The sequence below is a fragment of the Oncorhynchus keta genome, chromosome 1 (genome assembly GCF_023373465.1).
Source record: "Oncorhynchus keta strain PuntledgeMale-10-30-2019 chromosome 1, Oket_V2, whole genome shotgun sequence".
NCBI classification, from domain to species: domain Eukaryota; kingdom Metazoa; phylum Chordata; class Actinopteri; order Salmoniformes; family Salmonidae; genus Oncorhynchus; species Oncorhynchus keta.
Genome location: NC_068421.1, coordinates 92,219,876 through 92,241,708, shown reverse-complemented (window position 1 = coordinate 92,241,708; position 21,833 = coordinate 92,219,876).

Sequence of the window (21,833 nt, the reverse complement as noted above, 5' to 3'; positions counted from 1 at the left end):
TACAGAATAGGGCCCTGGTAGTATACTATACAGAGAATAGGGCCTGGTAATGGACCATATACAGAATAGGGCCTGGTAATGGACCATATACAGAATAGGGCCCTGGTAGTATACTATACAGAGAATAGGGCCTGGTAATGGACCATATACAGAATAGGGCCCTGGTAGTGGACCATATACAGAATAGGGCCCTGGTAGTATACTATACAGAGAATAGGGCCTGGTAGTGGACCATATACAGAATAGGGCCTGGTAGTGGACCATATACAGAATAGGGCCTGGTAGTGGACCATATACAGAATAGGGCCTGGTAGTGGACCATATACAGAATAGGGCCCTGGTAGGATACTATACAGAGAATAGGGCCTTGGTTACAGTAGTATACTATACAGAGAGTAGGGCCCTGGTAGTATACTATATACAGAATAGGGCCCTGGTAGTATACTATATAGAGAATAGGGCCCTGGTAGTGGACCATATAGAGAATAGGGCCTTGGTTACAGTAGTATACTATACAGAGAATAGGGCCCTGGTCAACAGTAGTATACTATATAGAGAATAGGGCCCTGGTCAACAGTAGTATACTATATAGAGAATAGGGCCCTGGTCAACAAGAGTAGACTATATAGAGAATAGGGCCCTGGTCAACAGTTGTACACTATATAGAGAATAGGGCCCTGGTCAACGGTAATGTTCTATATAGAGATTATTTTGCCATTTGGGACATAGATTTGTCTGTTTGACAGGCAACCAGACCTCCCAGGATTCATTCTCTCTCTCTCACACTACAATCCCAATACAATCACACCACAATCACACCACAATCACAATACAATCACCATATCACAATACAATCACAGTAAAATCACACTACAGTCAAAATACAATCACAATATCACAATACAATCACACTAAAATCACACTACAGTCAAAATACAATCACACTACAACTAGAATACAATTACACTACAATCACAATAGAATCACACTACAATCACACTGCAATCCCACTACAATCACACTGCAATCACACTACAATCACACTACAATCACACTATGATCACACTACAATTACAATATAATCACACTACAATCACAGTATCACACTACAATTACAATAGAATCACACTACAATCACAGTATCACACTACAATTACAATATAATCACACTACAATCACAGTATCACACTACAATTACAATAGAATCACACTACAATCACAGTATCACACTACAATTACAATAGAATCACACTACAATCACAGTATCACACTACAATTACAATATAATCACACTACAATCACAGTATCACACTACAATTACAATAGAATCACACTACAATCACAGTATCACACTACAATTACAATAGAATCACACTACAATCACAGTATCACACTACAATTACAATAGAATCACACTACAATCACGGTATCACACTACAATTACAATAGAATCACACTACAATCACAGTATCACACTACAATTGCACCAAATTGGATGCATTTTATTCGTAACCCATCAAATGTCTATCAATGACCACTGGAGTTCTGCCTAGAAACTTCCAAGCTGTCAAAGTACATGACAATCTATCTACAGCTATGCCAGCTACAGAAAGGAGGACAATAAAACACAACATCGCGTCTGCGATGCGCCATTTTGATTGTGAGCGATATGCCATGTTAACCAACACAAACTGGCAGATTGGTGCAAGTCTACATTTAATTATCAGAGAGGTTGTTAATGACCCCATTAGTGGGAGCATAATGGGGAATTAGGCTGTTCTGTTGTGTGTGTGAGGGATGGCTTGTGTGACAGCCATCTGGCTGGAGTACGAGAGATAGGGAGAACAGAGAGAGAGAGAGAGAGAGAGAGAGAGAGAGAGAGCGGGACAATGGAACCTGTCCGACATGGACCATACCTGGCCCTGGACAGATGATACATCAGTTATCATGGAACTATGATGAATAAGTTAACCTTGTCTCTCTATGTCCCTCATGTAGATAAGATATGAATGAGGTAAGAAAACGTATATTTGACCGGCATAACAAAAATGTACGTTTAGGTACAGCAGTAAAAATTCAGTTAAGAGTAAAGGGTAGGTTTAAGAATGATGGTTAAGTTTAGGGTTAAGAGTAGGTTTAAGAATGATGGTTACGTTTAGGGTTAAGAGTAGGTTTAAGAATGATGGTTAAGTTTAGGGTTAAGAGTAGGTTTAAGAATGATGGTTACGTTTAGGGTTAAGAGTAGGTTTAAGAATGATGGTTACGTTTAGGGTTAAGAGTAGGTTTAAGAATGATGGTTAAGTTTAGGGTTAAGAGTAGGTTTAAGAATGATGGTTACGTTTAGGGTTAAGAGTAGGTTTAAGAATGATGGTTAAGTTTAGGGTTAAGAGTAGGTTTAAGCTACCTCTGGTAAGATGGGAGGTGGGTGTGTGTGTCTATTTGTCAATAACAGCTGGTGCCCGATGTCTAATATTAAAGAAGTCTTGAGGTATTGCTCACCTGAGGTAGAGTACCTTATGTTAAGCTGTAGACCACACTATCTACCAAGAGAGTTCTCATCTATATTATTCGTAGCCGTCTATTTACCACCACAGACCGAAGCTGGCACTAAGACCGCTCTCAACCAACTCTATAAGGCCGTAAGCAAAGAAGAAAATGCTCATCCAGAAGTGGCGCTCCTAGTGGCCGGGGACTTTAATGCAGGGACACTAAAATCAGTTTTACCCAATTAATAATAATATATAATAATTACAAGCATGTCACATGTGCAACCAGAGAAAAAAAAAACTCTAGACCACCTTTACTCCACACACAGAGACGCGTACAAAGCTCTCCCCAGCCCTCCATTTGGCAAATCTGGCCATTATTCTATCCTCCTTATTCCTGCTTACAAGCAAAAATTAAAGTTTTTTCAGACTCGCTGAATACGGACGTGGTCAGATGACGCAGATGCTACACTACAGGACTGTTTTGCTACCACAGACAGGAATATGTTCCGGGATTCATCCAATGGCATTGAGGAGTACACCACCTCAGTCATCAGCTTCATCAATAAGTGCATTGAATACGTCGTCCCCACAGTGACTGTACGTACACATCCCAACCAGAAGCCATGGATTACAAACAACATCCGCATCGAGCTAAAGGCTAGAGCTGCCGCTTTCAAGGAGTGGGAGACTAATCCGAACGCTTATAAGAAATCCCACTATGCCCTCAGTCGAACCATCAAACAAGCAAAGCGTCAATGCAGGATTTTAAGATTGAATCCTACTACACCGGCTCTGACACTCGTCAGATGTGGAAGGGCTTGAAAACTATTACAGACTACAAAGTGAAACCCAGACGCGAGCTGCCCAGTGACACAATTACATTTACATTTAAGTCATTTAGCAGACGCTCTTATCCAGAGCGACTTACAAATTGGTGCATTCACCTTATGACATCCAGTGGAACAGCCACTTTACAATAGTACACAAGCCTACCAGATGAGCTAAAGGCCTTTTATGCTCACTTCGAGGCAAGCAACACTGAAGCATGCACGAGAGCACCAGCTGTTCTGGATGACTGTGTGATAATGCTCTCGGTAGCCGATGTGAACAAAATCTTTAAACAGGCCAACATTCACAAAGCTGCGGGGCCAGATGGATTACCAGGACGTGTACTCAAAGCATGTGTGGACCAACTGTCAAGTGTCTTCACTTACATTTTCAACCTCTCTCTGACCGAGTCTGTAATACCTACATGTCTCAAGCAGACCACCATAGTCCCTGTGACCAAAGAAGAGAAGGTAACCTGCCTAAATAATTACCACCCCGTAGCACTCACATCAGTAGCCATGAAGTGCCTTGAAAGGCTGGTAAAATCTCCCTCTGGTTTTGTGTCCATGTTTTCCAAAAATATCCACTTTGGATTCAACAATGTCTTCAAAAAGAAGGGGGTGTCAGCTATGACCTGACACATTGACTTAAAAATATATATATTTTGGTTATCAAACTACAGTAAGTTTATTGTAAGGAATTTCATGGGTCCCTGATCTTTAGTAAACAGAAATGCATAATTGTAGATATTAAATGTAATTTTCTTCAGGGTGATGTGAATGCAATATCCTACTTTGACTGTTCTTTCAATGATCTCTGCCCTCAAACAAGACAAATTCTAAACCAATCATACACGTCTATATTTCACACGTTTGGACTTCAAAGTACAGCACGATAGAGTACAGAATTTAAAATCCCATCCAAAAGACAGCACCCTCCCCAGGGTAGTGTCCCCAATCACTGCCCTGGGGCATTGGGATATTTTTTAGACCAGAGGAATGAGTGCCTCCTACTGGACCTCCAACATCACTTTCAGCAGCATTTGGTCTCACATCCAGGGAATGACAAGGACCAACCCTGCTTAGCTTCCAAAGCAAGCCAGCAGTGGCATGCAGGTTGATATGCTCCTGGCATATAGCAAAGTACAGTAGAGTTCAGTACAGTGCAGTACATTATAGTGTACTCAACACTAAAGTGCTCTACTTTGTACAGAACTCGACTGTATAGTACAGTACTATACTAAACTATACTCTAGTTTTAATTGAATGTACTAAACTCTACTCTACAGTACAGTACTATACTGAACTATTCTCTAGTATTAATTGTACAGTACTATACTGAATTATACTGAATTATACTCTACTTTTAATTGAATGTACTGAACTCTACTGTACAGTACAGTACTATACGGAATTATACTCTATACTTCTAAAAACATATACAAACTGGATGCAGTCTATCACAGTGCAGTGCCATCCGTTTTGTCACCAAAGCCCCGTATACTACCCACCACTGTGACCTGTACGCTGTCGTTGACTGGTCCTCGCTTCATACTCGTCACCAAACCCTCTGGCTCCAGGTCATCTACAAGTCTCTGCTAGGTAAAGTCCCGCCTTATCTCTGCTCACTGGTCACCATAGCTGCACCCACAAGTAGCATGGATTCCAGCAGGTATATCTCACTTGTCACCCCCAAAGCCAATTCCTCCTTTGGCCGCCTCTCCTTCCAGTTCTCTGCTGCCAATGACTGGAGCAAACTACAAAATCTCTGAGACTGGAAACACTTACCTCCCTCACTAACTTTAAGCACCAGCTGTCAGAGCAGCTCACAGCACCTGTACATAGCCCATCTATAAATAGCCCAAACAACTACCTCTTCCCCTACTGTATTTATTTACTTATTTTTCTCCTTTGCACCCCAGTATTTCTACTTTGCTCACTCATCAACTGTCAAATCTACCATTCCAGTGTTTTACTTGCTATATTGTATTTACTTCGCCACCATGGCCTTTATTTGCCTTTACGTCCCTTATCTCACCTCATTTGCTCACATCGTATATAGACTTATTTTACTACTGTATTATTGACTGTATGTTTGTTTATTCCATGTGTAACTCTGTGTTGTTGTACCTGTCGAACTGCTTTGCTTTATCTTGGCCAGGTCGCAGTTGTAAATGAGAACTTGTTCTCAACTTGCCTACCTGGTTAAATAAAGGTCAAATAAAAAATAAAAAAAATACTGAACTATACTCTATTTTTAATTGAATGCACTGAACTCTACTGTACAGTACAGTACTATACTGAACTATACTCTATTTTTAATTGAATGTACTGAACTCTACTGTACAGTACAGGACTATACTGCACTATACTCTATTTTTAATTGAATGTACTGAACTCTACTGTACAGTACAGTACTATACTGCACTATACTCTATGTTTAATTGAATGTACTGAACCCTACTGTACATTACTGTACTGTGCTGTCCTAACATGTGAACCCAACTGTAGGTTTGTGACTACTATAATTTCCCATCGTATCCAATTCATTTGCAGAAGATGTTATTGTAAAAACCCTATAACTAACTATAACATACTTGTTACTTCTGTGAACTTCTGTGAACTTCCATTTCCTCATGAGAAATCAAAAAAATAAAAAATCTCACAGATATGTGTGGTTTTGGTAAAGAATTTCAAGGGCACAAGGCAATGTTTCTTAAACTTACAGAAGGCATAAAAAAAATAATCCAAAACTAAATATAAAATTGTTGATATTAGTTGGCAGTGGTCTTCGACGTTGTGTTTTGATGTATTTCTATTACATTTTAAGAGTTTATCTGAAAGACGTTTTCTAAGACCTCCTTTCCATCTGATTTACCAGAAATCAGAGCATTTCGCTTATCCATAATTGTTAGGATTTAAAATGGTTGACTTTCGAAAAGAAACGATAGACTCTTTATCTTCCATTTGACACCCAATCTGACACGCTTCTACGAGCTTCGCGTGTTGTTGCTCGTGGGTTTCCATGGAAACAACCAGAGTGTTTGTCAGGACGAGGAAACAGATTCAGTCCTACATGCATAGAACCCTACAGAGGAAGGCCTACTGATTAAATGATCAGAGCGGGTTGTGTCCATTTCGTAATAATGACGTTAAGATGAATGCTTTCTGAAGGCAGACCATTTTTTTTTGTCATGAAAGAGAGTTATGACTGCCACTTCAAACACATTAAACAGAGCGACAATGCAATTAGCTGGCATCGGAAACAGAGCAGCGTAATTCTCAGTCTTGACACTGAGAACAGTGAATCAATACCTTGTTCAAACGAAATTATGGATAAATAAGAGTGGTAATATTTTCTACTTTTTCAGCAAAGGACCCCATTTTTTTTTCTCCAGATTTTCTGCCGACCCATCTCACCCCAAATTAAATAAAACCTTAAAATCTGTAGACATGTTTTTTTACGTCAACAAATAAACTTAAATAATTTGATTAAAATTAAAATTACATGAGACTGATGGGTTAGACTGTTGGTCTACATGAGACTGATGGGTTAGACAGCTGGTCTACATGAGACTGATGGGTTAGACTGTTGGTCTACATGAGACTGATGGGTTAGACTGCTGGTCATGAGACTGATGGGTTAGACAGCTGGTCTACATGAGACTGATGGGTTAGACTGTTGGTCTACATGAGACTGATGGGTTAGACTGTTGGTCTACATGAGACTGATGGGTCAGACTGTTGGTCTACATGAGACTGATGGGTTAGACTGTTGGTCTACATGAGACTGATGGGTTAGACAGCTGGTCTACATGAGACTGATGGGTTAGACTGTTGGTCTACATGAGACTGATGGGTTAGACAGCTGGTCTACATGAGACTGATGGGTTAGACTGTTGGTCTACATGAGACTGATGGGTTAGACTGTTGGTCTACATGAGACTGATGGGTTTGAGACTGATGGGTTGACAGCTGGTCTACATGAGACTGATGGGTTAGAATGCTGGTCTACATGAGACTGATGGGTTAGACTGCTGGTCTGTTGACAGCTGGTCTACATGAGACATGGGTTGAGACTGTTGGGTTAGACTGTTGGTCTACATGAGACTGATGGGTTGACAGCTGGTACATGAGACTGATGGGTTAGACTGTTGGTCTACATGAGACTGATGGGTTAGACTGCTGGTCTACATGAGACTGATGGGTTAGACTGTTGGTCTACATGAGACTGATGGGGTGGTCTACATGAGACTGTTGGTCTACATGAGACTGATGGGTTCAGACTGCTGGTCATGAGACTGTGGTCTACATGAGACTGATGGGTTAGACTGTTGGTCTACATGAGACTGAGACATGAGACTGATGGGTTAGACTGTTGGTAGACTGTTGGTCTACATGAGACTGATGGGTTACTGCTGGACTGACTGATGGGTTGGTCTACATGTGATCTGATGGGTTAGACTGCTGGTTGTCATTATTTGTATTTATTTATTTCACCTTTATTTAACCAGGTAGGCCAGTTGAGAACCAGGTAGGCCAGTTCTCGTTTACAACTGCGACCTGGCGACCTTAAAAGCAGAGACCAACCAGAGAGGATTTCATGTTGGGGACATCTTTAGTATAGCAATATATTTCCTTTCCTTGTAACTGAAGATTTTCACATCACACTCCTGTCATCAATGAGGCCCAGCTTGAAAAGGCACACACTGTTCATACACTGAGCCTCGGTTTCAGGTGTTTTAATAAACATTGTTTGCTGAGTCTGTTGTTGTTTATTAATAATAATAATAATACAATAAGTATTATTAATAATAATAAACAATAATAATCCAATTAATAAACCATTCTTATTGTTTATTATTTATTGGTAATTTTATCCTACAGACTGTAGGATAGACAGACAAACAGACAGACATTCTTATTGTTTATTATTTATAATAATAAATAAAATAATAAATAAACAATAATATAATAAAATATAATAATAAATAATAATAATACAATAACATGATCAATAAATAATAAACAATAAGAATGTCTGTCTGTTTGTCTGTCTATCCTACAGTCTGTGGGATAAAATTATCAATAAATAATAAACAATAAGAATGGTTTATTAATTGTATTATTATTGTGTATTATTATTTATAATACTTATTGTATTATTATTAATAATAAACAACAACAGATTCAGCAAACAATGTTTATTAAAACACCTGAAACCGAGGCTCTGTCAGTTACCTTAGTTAAAACTGTGCATAATAAAGACAAGCCCCCCCACAGACTACTCACCAGTGTTTATAACCTTGTGTATTTCTGAAGGGCCGTTGTTAGACAAAACATCCTGCCTATTGTCCATAATTGATTAATCCTGCTGTGCAGCAGTCACTCCTCATTCCTTCTTCTCCTCATCCATTTATTATTATTCATTTTTCATTTCAGTTCATGTTTCTAGTCATCTAGTAGCCTTATTCTCCATTCCTGTTTGACTGCTATGTAGATGTAAAGAGAGTCCAGGAAGTCCTTTAACTTTAAACTCCCCACACACACACACACACACACACACACACACACACACACACACACACACACACACACACACACACACACACACACACACACACACACACACACACACACACACACACAGACAGAGGCACACACACAGACAGAGGCACACACACACACACACACACACACACACACGCACGCACGCACGCACGCACGCACGCACGCACGCACGCACGCACGCGCACACACACACACACACACACACACACACACACACACACACACACACACACACACACACACACACACACACACACACACACACACACACACACACACACACACACACATACTGTCTCCTATCTGCTCCTCCTTATACAGTTCGTTTCTGTTGGCAGGAATCTCCACCACAGGCAGTCAGCATTGACAGAGGCCAATAGGGTCCTACCCTTCTAGTGTCAACTTTCCAACAAGTACACCATAGATGTTTTCAGATGGGAGTTGACAGTTCCAGATCAGATGATGACTGGTTTTTTTGTTTTGGGAGGAATTAGTAAATCAACCAGCCAGTCAGAGCTCTACTTCCTGTTGGAGCCTGGTGGAGCATGCTGGGAGAGGAAGTGAGATGACGAGCATTTGTTTTGTTTGTCAGAGTGTGCTCCTACACGCTGCATGCTGACTGCCTGTGGTGGAGATTCCTGCCAACAGAAAGGAACTGTATAAAATCATCTGTGAAGACTGTTAAAAATAGTGTATACACGGAAACAATATGCATCCCTCTAAACTGAAACAAGCTGAGGAGAATGAGGTGGGAGGAGCAGATAGGAGACAGTGTGTGCATGGGTCAGTGTGTGTGTGTGCTTACGTGTGTGTGTGTGTTTACGTGTGTGCGTGTGTGCGTGTTTACGTGTGTGTGTGTGTGTGTGTGTCTTTGTCTGTGTCTGTGTCTCTGTGTGTGTGTGTGTGTGTGTGTGTCTTTGTCTGTGTCTGTGTCTCTCTGTGTGTGTGTGTGTGGGTGTGTGTGTGTGAGTGTGTGTGTGTGTGTGTGTGTGTGTGTGTGTGTGTGTGTGTGTGTGTGTGTGTGTGTGTGTGTGTGTGTGTGTGTGTGTGTGTGTGTGTGTGTGTGTGTGTGTGTGTGTGTGTGTGTGTGTGTGTGTGTGTGTGTGTGTGTGTGTGTGTGTGTGTGTGTGTGTGTGTGTGTGTGTGTGTGTGTGTGTCTGTGTGTGTGTGTCTGTGTGTGTGTGTGTGTGTGTGTGTGTGTGTGTGTGTGTGTGTGTGTGTGTGTGTGTGTGTGTGTGTGTGTGTGTGTGTGTGTGTGTGTGTGTGTGTGTGTGTGTGTGTGTGTGTGTGTGTGTGTGTGTGTGTGTGTGTGTGTGTGTGTGTGTGTGTGTGTGTGTGTGTGTGTGTGTAGCTGTTTTCAGGCAGTATATTTCTGAACACGAGATATACTACACGTGAGAATGTTACCTCATATCAGACATGTTCTAACCAGTTATTACTGAAAACAATATTCTCACCATATATCACAGACGGTTGTTGCGTTGAATTGATCCCTTACTTATTATTATTATTATTATTATTATATTATTATTATTATTATTATTATTATTATTATTATTATTATTATTATTATTATTATTACTGTGAGTAAATGGCAGATTGTCCTCCACACCATGCCACAGTAAAGCCTTAAAGCAGTGGACAAAAGTAAAGCTAGTCTGGTCGGGCCAGTTTGATCAAACAGCAGACATCCTTCCCATCTCATGGATGGATTACGAGTGTCTGATAGACAGGCCCGTCAGCTCTGCTCAGCCAATCAAAGCGTGTTCCATGGTACTTTGTGTCTGATAGACAGGCCCGTCAGCTCTGCTCAGCCAATCAAAACGTGTTCCATGGTACTTTGTGTCTGATAGACAGGCCCGTCAGCTCTGCTCAGCCAATCAAAGCGTGTTCCATGGTACTTTGTGTCTGATAGACAGGCCCGTCAGCTCTGCTCAGCCAATCAAAGCGTGTTCCATGGTACTTTGTGTCTGATAGACAGGCCCGTCAGCTCTGCTCAGCCAATCAAAGCGTGTTCCATGGTACTTTGTGTCTGATAGACAGGCCCGTCAGCTCTGCTCAGCCAATCAAAGTGTGTTCCATGGTACTTTGTGTCTGATAGACAGGCCCGTCAGCTCTGCTCAGCCAATCAAAGTGTGTTCCATGGTACTTTGTGTCTGATAGACAGGCCCGTCAGCTCTGCTCAGCCAATCAAAGCGTGTTCCATGGTACTTTGTGTCTGATAGACAGGCCCGTCAGCTCTGCTCAGCCAATCAAAACGTGTTCCATGGTACTTTGTGTCTGATAGACAGGCCCGTCAGCTCTGCTCAGCCAATCAAAACGTGTTCCATGGCACTTTGGGTTGGATTCCATTTAGGAGTCCACATCTCTGGCCTCCTCGGATGCATTCATTTCCTGGGAACGATCCGGTCGTAAATTGAAGGGGCTCACTAATTGTCAGAGCTCATTAGTGACGGGTGGAGCCTAGCCTATACTATCTAGATACCTTTACATTTACATTTAAGTCATTTAGCAGACGCTACTATCTAGAAACGAAAACACTGGGGAGGGATGGAGAAGTAGAAATAAAGGAAAGTCCTGAGATGTTTTAAGAAACTTGTCAATCGGATTGGTCTGTCTGTCTGTCTGTCTGTCTGTCTGTCTGTCTGTCTGTCTGTCTGTCTGTCTGTCTGTCTGTCTGTCTGTCTGTCTGTCTGTCTGTCTGTCTGTCTGTCAAACTGTCAAACTGTCAAACTGTCTGTCAAACTGTCTGTCTATCAAACTGTCTGTCAAACTGTGTATCAAACTGTCTGTCTGTTTGTCTGTCTATCAAACTGTCTGTCTGAATGTCTATCAAACTGTCTGTCTGCTTGTCTGTCTGCTTGTCTGTCTATCAAACTGTCTAACAAACTGTCTGTCTGAATGTCTATCAAACTGTCTATCAAACTGTCTGTCTGAATGTCTATCAAACTGTCTGTCTGCTTGTCTGTCTATCAAACTGTCTAACAAACTGTCTGTCTGAATGTCTGACTGACTGTCTATCTATCTGTCTATCAAACTGTCTGTCTGTATGTCTGACTGACTGTCTATCAAACTGTCTGCCCAACTGTCTATCAAACTATCTGACTGACTGTCTAGCAAACTACCTGTCTGTCTGTCTGTCTGTCTGTCTGTCTGTCTGTCTGTCTGTCTGTCTGTCTGTCTGTCTGTCTGTCTGTCTGTCTGTCTGTCTGTCTATCTGACTGTCTGTCTGTCTGTCTGTCTGACTGTCTGTCTGTCTGTCTATCTGACTGTCTGTCTGTCTGTCTGTCTGTCTGTCTGTCTGTCTGTCTGTCTGTCTGTCTGTCTGTCTGTCTGTCTGTCTGTCTGTCTGTCTGTCTATCTGACTGTCTATCTGACTGTTAGTTTGTTTCCTGAAACTACTTCATCCATCTTGAAGGATCGACACTCAATTACAATGGAATTACAATGATTCGCCACTTAAGCAAGCAATACTCTTATCCCGTAAAAGCCAAAAATTGGTCATGAAATGTAAAGAGGACCCAATAACGACACATGGTCAAGAACATCATGACAAAGTGTTCCATTTTGAGTGATGGTGCCTCACTTCTAATTTCAAGGTTGTATGACAGATTAAATCTACCGAAACATGAGCAGAAAATTGATGTACTGACTTTGGATGGTTCACAAATGGCACCCTATTCCTTTGTGCACTTCTTTTTTACCAGAAAGTAGTGCACTACATAGGATGTAGAGTATCATTTGGGATGCACCCTTGCAGTAAGATGGACAGGCCGACCAGACCGTCTCACAAGGAATAAGGTACCAGTAGGCCGAGCTCGTACCAAGGACACTTTTTGCTCAAATTAAAAAAATATTCATGTTCGTTTTCAAAACAAAAAAAATGCGAAACTATAGCAGCATCAAAAATCGAACATATATATTTTGTGTGTGTCTGAATGTGACAAGTGGTGTTATAACTGAGAGCAGTGTTATAACTAATAGCAGTGTTATAACTGAGAGCAGTGTTATAACTGAGAGCAGTGTTATAACTGAGAGCAGTGTTATAACTAAGACCAGTGTTATAACTGTAAGAGCAGTGTTATAACTAAGAGCAGTGTTATAACTAATAGCAGTGTTATAACTGAGAGCAGTGTTATAACTGAGAGCAGTGTTATAACTGAGAGCAGTGTTATAACTGTAAGAGCAGTGTTATAACTGTAAGAGCAGTGTTATAACTAAGAGCATTGTTATAACTGTAAGAGCAGTGTTATAACTAAGAGCAGTGTTATAACTGTAAGAGCAGTGTTATAACTAAGAACAGTGTTATAACTGATAGCAGTGTTATAACTGAGAGCAGTGTTATAACTGAGAGCAGTGTTATAACTGAGAGCAGTGTTATAACTGTAAGAGCAGTGTTATAACTGTAAGAGCAGTGTTATAACTAAGAGCAGTGTTATAACTGTAAGAGCAGTGTTATAACTGAGAGCAGTGTTATAACTGAGAGCAGTGTTATAACTGTAAGAGCAGTGTTATAACTGTAAGAGCAGTGTTATAACTAATAGCAGTGTTATAACTGAGAGCAGTGTTATAACTGAGAGCAGTGTTATAACTGTAAGAGCAGTGTTATAACTGAGAACAGTGTTATAACTGTAAGAGCAGTGTTATAACTAAGAGCAGTGTTATAACTGTAAGAGCAGTGTTATAACTAAGAACAGTGTTATAACTAAGAGCAGTGTTATAACTGAGAGCAGTGTTATAACTAAGATCAGTGTTATAACAAAGAACAGTGTTTTAACTGAGAGCAGTGTTATAACTAAGAGCAGTGTTATAACTAAGAGCAATGTTATAACTAAGAACAGTGTTATAACTAAGATCAGTGTTATAACTGTAAGATCAGTGTTATAACTAAGAGCAGTGTTATAACTAAGAACAGTGTTATAACTAAGAGCAGTGTTATAACTAAGATCAGTGTTATAACTAAGAACAGTGTTATAACTGTAAGAGCAGTGTTATAACTAAGAACAGTGTTATAACTGTAAGAGCAGTGTTATAACTAAGAGCAGCGTTATAACTGTAAGAGCAGTGTTATAACTAACAGCAGTGTTATAACTGTAAGAGCAGTGTTATAACTAATAGCAGTGTTATAACTGAGAGCAGTGTTATAACTAAGAGCAGTGTTATAACTAAGAGCAGTGTTATAACTAAGAGCAGTGTTATAACTGAGAGCAGTGTTATAACTAAGAGCAGTGTTATAACTAAGAGCAATGTTATAACTAAGAACAGTGTTATAACTAATAGCAGTGTTATAACTAAGATCAGTGTTATAACTAAGAACAGTGTTATAACTAAGAACAGTGTTATAACTGTAAGAGCAGTGTTATAACTAAGAGCAGTGGTATAACTAAGAGCAATGTTATAACTAAGAACAGTGTTATAACTAAGATCAGTGTTATAACTGTAAGATCAGTGTTATACCTAAGAGCAGTGTTATAACTAAGAACAGTGTTATAACTAAGAACAGTGTTATAACTAATAGCAGTGTTATAACTAAGAGCAGTGTTATAACTGAGAGCAGTGTTATAACTAAGAACAGTGTTATAACTGTAAGAGCAGTGTTATAACTGTAAGAGCAGTGTTATAACTAATAGCAGTGTTATAACTGAGAGCAGTGTTATAACTGAGAGCAGTGTTATAACTGTAAGAGCAGTGTTATAACTGAGAACAGTGTTATAACTAAGATCAGTGTTATAACTGTAAGAGCAGTGTTATAACTAAGAGCAGTGTTATAACTGTAAGAGCAGTGTTATAACTAAGAACAGTGTTATAACTAAGAGCAGTGTTATAACTGAGAGCAGTGTTATAACTAAGATCAGTGTTATAACTAAGAACAGTGTTATAACTGAGAGCAGTGTTATAACTAAGAGCAGTGTTATAACTAAGAGCAATGTTATAACTAAGAACAGTGTTATAACTAAGATCAGTGTTATAACTGTAAGATCAGTGTTATAACTAAGAGCAGTGTTATAACTAAGAACAGTGTTATAACTAAGAACAGTGTTATAACTAAGAGCAGTGTTATAACTAAGATCAGTGTTATAACTAAGAACAGTGTTATAACTGTAAGAGCAGTGTTATAACTAAGAACAGTGTTATAACTGTAAGAGCAGTGCTATAACTAAGAGCAGCGTTATAACTGTAAGAGCAGTGTTATAACTAACAGCAGTGTTATAACTGTAAGAGCAGTGTTATAACTAATAGCAGTGTTATAACTGAGAGCAGTGTTATAACTAAGAGCAGTGTTATAACTAAGAGCAGTGTTATAACTAAGAGCAGTGTTATAACTGAGAGCAGTGTTATAACTAAGAGCAGTGTTATAACTAAGAGCAATGTTATAACTAAGAACAGTGTTATAACTAATAGCAGTGTTATAACTAAGATCAGTGTTATAACTAAGAACAGTGTTATAACTAAGAACAGTGTTATAACTGTAAGAGCAGTGTTATAACTAAGAGCAGTGGTATAACTAAGAGCAATGTTATAACTAAGAACAGTGTTATAACTAAGATCAGTGTTATAACTGTAAGATCAGTGTTATACCTAAGAGCAGTGTTATAACTAAGAACAGTGTTATAACTAAGAACAGTGTTATAACTAATAGCAGTGTTATAACTAAGATCAGTGTTATAACTAAGAACAGTGTTATAACTAAGAACAGTGTTATAACTGTAAGAGCAGTGTTATAACTAAGAGCAGTGGTATAACTGTAAGAGCAGTGTTATAACTGTAAGAGCAGTGTTATAACCGAGAGCAGTGGTATAACTGTAAGAGCAGTGTTATAACTAATAGCAGTGTTATAACTGAGAGCAGTGTTATAACTAAGAGCAGTGGTATAACTGTAAGAGCAGTGTTATAACTGTAAGAGCAGTGTTATAACTAATAGCAGTGTTATAACTGAGAGCAGTGTTATAACTAAGAGCAGTGTTATAACTAAGAGCAGTGTTATAACTAAGAGCAGTGTTATAACTGAGAGCAGTGTTATAACTAAGAGCAGTGGTATAACTGTAAGAGCAGTGTTATAACTGTAAGAGCAGTGTTATAACTAATAGCAGTGTTATAACTCAGATCAGTGTTATAACTAAGAGCAGTGGTATAACTGTAAGAGCAGTGTTATAACTGAGAGCAGTGTTATAACTGTAAGAACAGTGTTATAACTGAGAGCAGTGTTATAACTAAGAGCAGTGTTATAACTGTAAGAGCAGTGTTATAACCGTAAGAGCAGTGTTATAACTAAGAACAGTGTTATAACTAATAGCAGTGTTTTAACTGAGAGCAGTGTTATAACTGAGAGCAGTGTTATAACTGAGAGCAGTGTTATAACTAAGAGCAGTGGTATAACTGTAAGAGCAGTGTGATAACTAAGAGCAGTGGTATAACTGTAAGAGCAGTGTTATAACTAAGAGCAGTGGTATAACTGTAAGAGCAGTGTTATAACTAAGAGCAGTGTTATAACTAAGAGCAGTGTTATAACTAAGAGCAGTGTTATAACTAAGAGCAGTGTTATAACTAAGAGCAGTGTTATAACTGAGAGCAGTGTTATAACTAAGAGCAGTGTTATAACTAAGAGCAGCGTTATAACTAAGAACAGTGTTATAACTGTAAGAGCAGTGTTATAACTAAGAGCAGTGGTATAACTGTAAGATCAGTGTTATAACTGTAAGAGCAGTGTTATAACTGTAAGAGCAGTGTTATAACTGAGAGCAGTGTTATAACTGTAAGAGCAGTTTTATAACTGTAAGAGCAGTGTTATAACTGAGAGCAGTGTTATAACTGTAAGAACAGTGTTATAACTAATAGCAGTGTTATAACTGAGAGCAGTGTTATAACTAAGAGCAGTGTTATAACTAAGAGCAGTGGTATAACTGTAAGAGCAGTGTTATAACTAAGAGCAGTGGTATAACTGTAAGAGCAGTGTTATAACTAAGAGCAGTGTTATAACTGTAAGAGCAGTCGTATAACTGTAAGAGCAGTGTTATAACTAAGAGCAGTGTGATAACTAAGAGCAGTGGTATAACTGTAAGAGCAGTGTTATAACTAAGAGCAGTGGTATAACTGTAAGAGCAGTGTTATAACTGTAAGAGCAGTGTTATAACTAATAGCAGTGTTATAACTAAGATCAGTTATAACTAAGAACAGTGTTATAACTAAGAGCCGTGTTATAACTGTAAGAGCAGTGTTATAACTAAGAGCAGTGGTATAACTTCAAGAGCAGTGTTATAACTGTAAGAGCAGTGTTATAACTGAGAGCAGCATTATAACTGTAAGAGCAGTGTTATAACTGAGAGCAGTGTTATAACTAAGAGCAGTGTTATAACTAAGAGCAGTGTTATAACTGAGAGCAGTGTTATAACTAAGAGCAGTGTTATAACTAAGAGCAGCGTTATAACTGTAAGAGCAGTGTAATAACTAAAAGCAGCGTTATAACTGTAAGAGCAGTGTTATAACTGTAAGAGCAGTGTTATAACTAAGAGCAGTGGTATAACTAAGAGCAATGTTATAACTAAGAACAGTGTTATAACTAAGATCAGTGTTATAACTGTAAGATCAGTGTTATACCTAAGAGCAGTGTTATAACTAAGAACAGTGTTATAACTAAGAACAGTGTTATAACTAAGAACAGTGTTATAACTAATAGCAGTGTTATAACTAAGATCAGTGTTATAACTAAGAACAGTGTTATAACTAAGAACAGTGTTATAACTGTAAGAGCAGTGTTATAACTAAGAGCAGTGGTATAACTGTAAGAGCAGTGTTATAACTGTAAGAGCAGTGTTATAACTGTAAGAGCAGTGTTATAACTAATAGCAGTGTTATAACTAAGATCAGTTATAACTAAGAACAGTGTTATAACTAAGAGCCGTGTTATAACTGTAAGAGCAGTGTTATAACTAAGAGCAGTGGTATAACTTCAAGAGCAGTGTTATAACTGTAAGAGCAGTGTTATAACTGAGAGCAGCATTATAACTGTAAGAGCAGTGTTATAACTGAGAGCAGTGTTATAACTAAGAGCAGTGTTATAACTAAGAGCAGTGTTATAACTGAGAGCAGTGTTATAACTAAGAGCAGTGTTATAACTAAGAGCAGCGTTATAACTGTAAGAGCAGTGTAATAACTAAAAGCAGCGTTATAACTGTAAGAGCAGTGTTATAACTGAGAGCAGTGTTATAACTAAGAACAGTGTTATAACTAAGAGCAGTGTTATAACTAAGAGCAGTGTTATAACTGAGAGCAGTGTTATAACTAAGAGCAGTGTTATAACTAAGAGCAGTGTTATAACTGTAAGAGCAGTGTTATAACTAAGAACAGTGTTATAACTAAGATCAGTGTTATAACTGTAAGAGCAGTGTTATAACTAAGAGCAGTGTTATAACTGAAAGAGCATTGTTATAACTGTAAGAGCCGTGTTATAACTAAGAGCAGCGTTATAACTGTAAGAGCAGTGTTATAACTGAGAGCAGTGTTATAACTGAGAGCAGTGTTTTAACTAAGAACAGTGGTATAACTGTAAGAGCAGTGTTATAACTAAGAACAGTGTTATAACTAAGAGCAGCGTTATAACTGTAAGAGCAGTTTTATAACTGAGAGCAGTGTTATAACTGAGAACAGTGTTATAACTGTAAGAGCATTGTTATAACTGAGAGCAGTGTTATAACTAAGAGCAGTGTTATAACTGAGAACAGTGTTATAACTAATAGCAGTGTTGTAACTGTAAGAGCAGTGTTATAACTAAGAGCAGTGTTATAACTGTAAGAGCAGTGTTATAACTAAGAGCAGTATTATAACTAAGAGCAGTGTTATAACTGTAAGAGCAGTGTTATAACTGTATGAGCAGTGTTATAACTAAGAACAGTGTTATAACTAAGAACAGTGTTATAACTAATAGCAGTGTTATAACTGAGAGCAGTGTTATAACTGTAAGAGCAGTGTTATAACTAAGAGCAGTGTTATAACTAAGAGCAGCGTTATAACTAAGAACAGTGTTATAACTGTAAGAGCAGTGTTATAACTAAGAGCAGTGGTATAACTGTAAGATCAGTGTTATAACTGTAAGAGCAGTGTTATAACTGTAAGAGCAGTGTTATAACTGAGAGCAGTGTTATAACTGTAAGAGCAGTTTTATAACTGTAAGAGCAGTGTTATAACTGAGAGCAGTGTTATAACTGTAAGAGCAGTGTTATAACTAATAGCAGTGTTATAACTGAGAGCAGTGTTATAACTAAGAGCAGTGTTATAACTAAGAGCAGTGGTATAACTGTAAGAGCAGTGTTATAACTAAGAGCAGTGGTATAACTGTAAGAGCAGTGTTATAACTAAGAGCAGTGTTATAACTGTAAGAGCAGTCTTATAACTGTAAGAGCAGTGTTATAACTAAGAGCAGTGTTATAACTAAGAGCAGTATTATAACTGTAAGAGCATTGTTATAACTGAGAGCAGCGTTATAACTGAGAACAGTGTTATAACTAATAGCAGTGTTATAACTGTAAGAGCAGTGTTATAACTAAGAGCAGTGTTATAACTAAGAGCAGTGTTATAACTGTAAGAGCAGTGTTATAACTAAGAACAGTGTTATAACTAAGAGCAGTGTTATAACTGAGAGCAGTGTTATAACTAAGATCAGTGTTATAACTAAGAACAGTGTTATAACTGAGAGCAGTGTTATAACTAAGAGCAGTGTTATAACTAAGAGCAATGTTATAACTAAGAACAGTGTTATAACTAAGATCAGTGTTATAACTGTAAGATCAGTGTTATAACTAAGAGCAGTGTTATAACTAAGAACAGTGTTATAACTAAGAACAGTGTTATAACTAAGAGCAGTGTTATAACTAAGATCAGTGTTATAACTAAGAACAGTGTTATAACTGTAAGAGCAGTGTTATAACTAAGAACAGTGTTATAACTGTAAGAGCAGTGCTATAACTAAGAGCAGCGTTATAACTGTAAGAGCAGTGTTATAACTAACAGCAGTGTTATAACTGTAAGAGCAGTGTTATAACTAATAGCAGTGTTATAACTGAGAGCAGTGTTATAACTAAGAGCAGTGTTATAACTAAGAGCAGTGTTATAACTAAGAGCAGTGTTATAACTGAGAGCAGTGTTATAACTAAGAGCAGTGTTATAACTAAGAGCAATGTTATAACTAAGAACAGTGTTATAACTAATAGCAGTGTTATAACTAAGATCAGTGTTATAACTAAGAACAGTGTTATAACTAAGAACAGTGTTATAACTGTAAGAGCAGTGTTATAACTAAGAGCAGTGGTATAACTAAGAGCAGTGTTATAACTAAGAGCAGTGTTATAACTAAGAGCAGCGTTATAACTAAGAACAGTGTTATAACTGTAAGAGCAGTGTTATAACTAAGAGCAGTGGTATAACTGTAAGATCAATGTTATAACTGTAAGAGCAGTGTTATAACTGTAAGAGCAGTGTTATACCTGAGAGCAGTGTTATAACTGTAAGAGCAGTTTTATAACTGTAAGAGCAGTGTTATAACTGAGAGCAGTGTTATAACTGTAAGAGCAGTGTTATAACTAATAGCAGTGTTATAACTGAGAGCAGTGTTATAACTAAGAGCAGTGTTATAACTAAGAGCAGTGGTATAACTGTAAGAGCAGTGTTATAACTAAGAGCAGTGGTATAACTGTAAGAGCAGTGTTATAACTAAGAGCAGTGTTATAACTGTAAGAGCAGTCTTATAACTGTAAGAGCAGTGTTATAACTAAGAGCAGTGTTATAACTAAGAGCAGTATTATAACTGTAAGAGCATTGTTATAACTGAGAGCAGCGTTATAACTGAGAACAGTGTTATAACTAATAGCAGTGTTATAACTGTAAGAGCAGTGTTATAACTAAGAGCAGTGTTATAACTAAGAGCAGTGTTATAACTGTAAGAGCAGTGTTATAACTAAGAACAGTGTTATAACTAAGAGCAGTGTTATAACTGAGAGCAGTGTTATAACTAAGATCAGTGTTATAACTAAGAACAGTGTTATAACTGAGAGCAGTGTTATAACTAAGAGCAGTGTTATAACTAAGAGCAATGTTATAACTAAGAACAGTGTTATAACTAAGATCAGTGTTATAACTGTAAGATCAGTGTTATAACTAAGAGCAGTGTTATAACTAAGAACAGTGTTATAACTAAGAACAGTGTTATAACTAAGAGCAGTGTTATAACTAAGATCAGTGTTATAACTAAGAACAGTGTTATAACTGTAAGAGCAGTGTTATAACTAAGAACAGTGTTATAACTGTAAGAGCAGTGCTATAACTAAGAGCAGCGTTATAACTGTAAGAGCAGTGTTATAACTAACAGCAGTGTTATAACTGTAAGAGCAGTGTTATAACTAATAGCAGTGTTATAACTGAGAGCAGTGTTATAACTAAGAGCAGTGTTATAACTAAGAGCAGTGTTATAACTAAGAGCAGTGTTATAACTGAGAGCAGTGTTATAACTAAGAGCAGTGTTATAACTAAGAGCAATGTTATAACTAAGAACAGTGTTATAACTAATAGCAGTGTTATAACTAAGATCAGTGTTATAACTAAGAACAGTGTTATAACTAAGAACAGTGTTATAACTGTAAGAGCAGTGTTATAACTAAGAGCAGTGGTATAACTAAGAGCAATGTTATAACTAAGAACAGTGTTATAACTAAGATCAGTGTTATAACTGTAAGATCAGTGTTATACCTAAGAGCAGTGTTATAACTAAGAACAGTGTTATAACTAAGAACAGTGTTATAACTAATAGCAGTGTTATAACTAAGATCAGTGTTATAACTAAGAACAGTGTTATAACTAAGAACAGTGTTATAACTGTAAGAGCAGTGTTATAACTAAGAGCAGTGGTATAACTGTAAGAGCAGTGTTATAACTGTAAGAGCAGTGTTATAACCGAGAG